At 35.5% G+C, this 3,317-nt stretch overlaps 1 non-coding gene across 1 annotated transcript; it reads left to right on the plus strand.

The window, feature by feature from the left end:
• The first annotated feature begins 552 nt into the window (after positions 1–552).
• LOC143647549 (U6 spliceosomal RNA) lies at positions 553–659 on the plus strand. Its single transcript, XR_013158161.1, has one exon. It is a non-coding gene; the product is annotated as a U6 spliceosomal RNA (small nuclear RNA).
• Positions 660–3,317: the final 2,658 nt, after the last annotated feature.

The following is a 3,317-nucleotide window of genomic DNA, read 5'->3' on the forward strand; positions in this document are numbered from 1 at the left end:
TGTAATATCTGGCAGTGTGTTTTACCCACAGGTAACACGTTATGCAACAACATTCTGGAAAGAACATGCACTGAGGATCAGGAAATCTGAATTCACACCCGAATCTGTCACTAAACTTAATGACCTTGGGAAAATTACTAACTTCTCTAAACTTCAGCTTCATATTTGATTTTAATATGTAAAACCAAATCAAAATAATTATGCTTCTCTACAATTGCTTGAAAGAATAGCATGATATAACATCTATAAAGTGCTTAATCAACTGTGTAAAGTCTTCCAAATATTAAGTAATATTGCTTAGGAAGAAGTACCTTATTTTTCAGTACCCTTTTCTCTAACTCCTGCTTATATTCATTGTATTTGTAAATGATTTCTTGCTTCATGGTGTCATCTATTTTCCTAGGGAAGAAGACAGTCATTTATATCTCAACCCCCACCCCCCACCCCTGCCTCCCCTCGATTTCTACTCCAAGAGCTGCTGGTTTCCTATTTTTCCTCTGGGTCCTATATCAATGTATATTTTAGTAGCCAGTAAAAGGAAAAACAGGCCTTGTGCTCGCTTTGGCAGCACATATACTAAAATTGGAACGATACAGAGAAGATTAGCATGGCCCCTGCGCAAGGATGACACGCAAATTCGTGAAGTGTTCCATATTAAAAAAAAAAAACAAACAGGCCTTTGTAACATAAGAGGTTTATAACAAAAATATATTCTTTTTCCAAACTTTTAAAACATGCTCTTTTAAAAATTATAAATTTATACAAGCCCATGAGAGATATTTGAAAAACATAAGTGTAGCAAAAGTACACGTAAAATGATCCATAATCTCAAGACCAAATACAATCACTGTTAGCACTTCAGCATATTTCTTTACAGATAAATTCTTCTTCATATAGTTCTATCTAACCATTAGTTATTGAGTAATCATTGTTACAATAATTCAAATATTTTGTTAACAACATTTTGATGGTTACACAATTTCTATTTAGGAGTTTTCCTAAACTGCTTCCATATTGTTGGACATTAAGGTTATTTTCCATAGTTCTGTTCTGTTATTAATACTTTCATATTTGTAGGTTTTCTTGTTTGTTTCTTTCTCCATATAAGAGAACTTGTTTAAGAGAAATTAATGGAAATGGCATTCCAGTGGTAAATGGTCCAAGCCTTTGCAATTATCTGAAGATCTGTCTAATTTATTTTTCTTGAAAAGCCCTACCTTGCTTTGAGTGGGAACCAAGGTGAAGTACACATCAGGGTTTAAGAAATTCACTGGAATGATGACTAATGTCAGTAAGATGGAAATAGAGAAGAGAGTGGCTCTAAGTGTGTATTATTTGGAAACAGAAGTGACTATATTTTTACTTTCAGAAATAGGAATATTACAGTAAAGAATATCTCTGGCTTTTAAAGCTTTTTGTCCTTAGATAAAAACTACTCATTAAATTGAATGGAATAAGGTTCTATTTTGCTTCCCCAAAGCAGAACTCTGATCTAAAGACCCTCTATCAAATTCTCACAAGAATTTTAGGAATTATTTTATGAAAGTAGGACCAAAACATACTTCGAGACTCAGAAACAGAGGGGAAAGAGGGGTGGGTCATATTCTCAGAGACAAAGGCTGAATTGAATTTTGAGGAGATGTGTATGATAACACAAGTTGTATTATTTAAAGTATAACTTTATTGGGTCTTTCTTCCACATTAAGGAAATTGTAAAAGCCCTGCATACCTAACCCACAATATTATTCATATTCTTTCTTTAAAAATTGTTGTAAAAGTAGCGATTTTTCCATGACATACAATATTTCAGTAGGAATTTTCTGCTTAAAATCAAACAAGCTTCCCAATTGACGAAGATGGCAGTATAAAATGTTCCAGGAAACTGTTGCCCCACAAAATCCTTGAACAGCTAGTAAAAACTGACAGAGCCATCTTCCTCAGAACTCAGGAAAATAGTTAAAGGGTAAGTGCTGAGTCAAGAAAACAGCTTTAAAAATGGTAGGAGAAGCTCATTGACTCTTGCTGCCCCTCCCCCTCCCCGGCATGGTGTGGAGTCAGCCTAGGTTTCTATAGTGAACCCTAGCACTGTTTCAGAGGGAGCAGGATAATCACTCTGTGCATACTGTGATGCCTCTATATCAGTTACATGCTACTGGGTGGCAGCCTGAAAGACTGAACCAGGAAACTCATCTCTGGCCTGTCTTCCCAGAACTTGACTTGCAGCTAGAAACAGATTGTAGACAGCTAAAGAGTTTAAGAAATAATTAAGTCAATGCAATCTGGGGCAAAAGATTACCTGCTTTAAGACATGCAATACAGCTCCCAGAAGAGGGAGAAAAGCTATTTTATAGGAAATAGAGTGGGCATTCAAATTCCTGAAAAAGTGTGTGTGAGTGACAGTTCCTAAGTCCACAAGAAAGCATAAGCACAGTTCAAGAAAAAGACTCAGAAAAAATGGAGAGGACCCTAAAGTTCACTTTCACTTCTGGATTCTCTTCTTAATAGAAGGGCTTAACTCTGAAGAAGAGCACCAGAAAATGCAGAGCCAACATGCAAAGACTTAGAAAAGGTGACTTTGAGTTTGTTTATTGTTTTGGTTTCTGACACTCAAGGAATCCTTATTACTAGCTGGATACAAACTTAAGAAACAGCTAATTCTGGGTACTAAATCCCAGAACTAACACTTTAAAATATTAAAATGAACAGTTTTCAATAAAAGATTACAAGACGAACAAAGAAACAGGAAATTATGGTCCATCCAGGGGAATAAGATAAAAATCCAGAAGCCATCAACACAGAAAACCAGATATTGGAAATACTAGACAAAAACTTAAAAACATTATTCTCAGTATACTTAAGGAGATAAAGGAAAATGTAGAGAGAACTAAAGGACATAAAGAAAACAATGAATGAATAATATGGGAATCCCAATGATGAGGACAGACAATTTTAAAAGGAACTAAACAGAAATACTAAAGTTGAACACAATAGTTGAAATGAAAAATTCCCTAGAGGGATTCAGCGGGAGACTGGAATTGACAGAAGAATCAGTGAACCTGAAGACAAGACAAACACAATGATGCACGCTGAGGAGCAGAAATAAAAAATGTGAAAAACGTGAACAGAGTCTAAGAGACCTGTAGGATGCCATCAACCATACCAATATGGATTCTGTGTGAGTCCAAGTAGGAGAAGAAAGAGACAAAGGGGCAGAAAGAATATTCAAAGAAACAATGGCAGAATATTTCCCAAAGTTAATGAAAGACATGAATATCACACTCAAGAATCCAAATGACCCCCAAACAGGATAAACTCAA

The sequence above is a fragment of the Tamandua tetradactyla genome, chromosome 9 (genome assembly GCF_023851605.1).
Source record: "Tamandua tetradactyla isolate mTamTet1 chromosome 9, mTamTet1.pri, whole genome shotgun sequence".
NCBI lineage: Eukaryota > Metazoa > Chordata > Mammalia > Pilosa > Myrmecophagidae > Tamandua > Tamandua tetradactyla.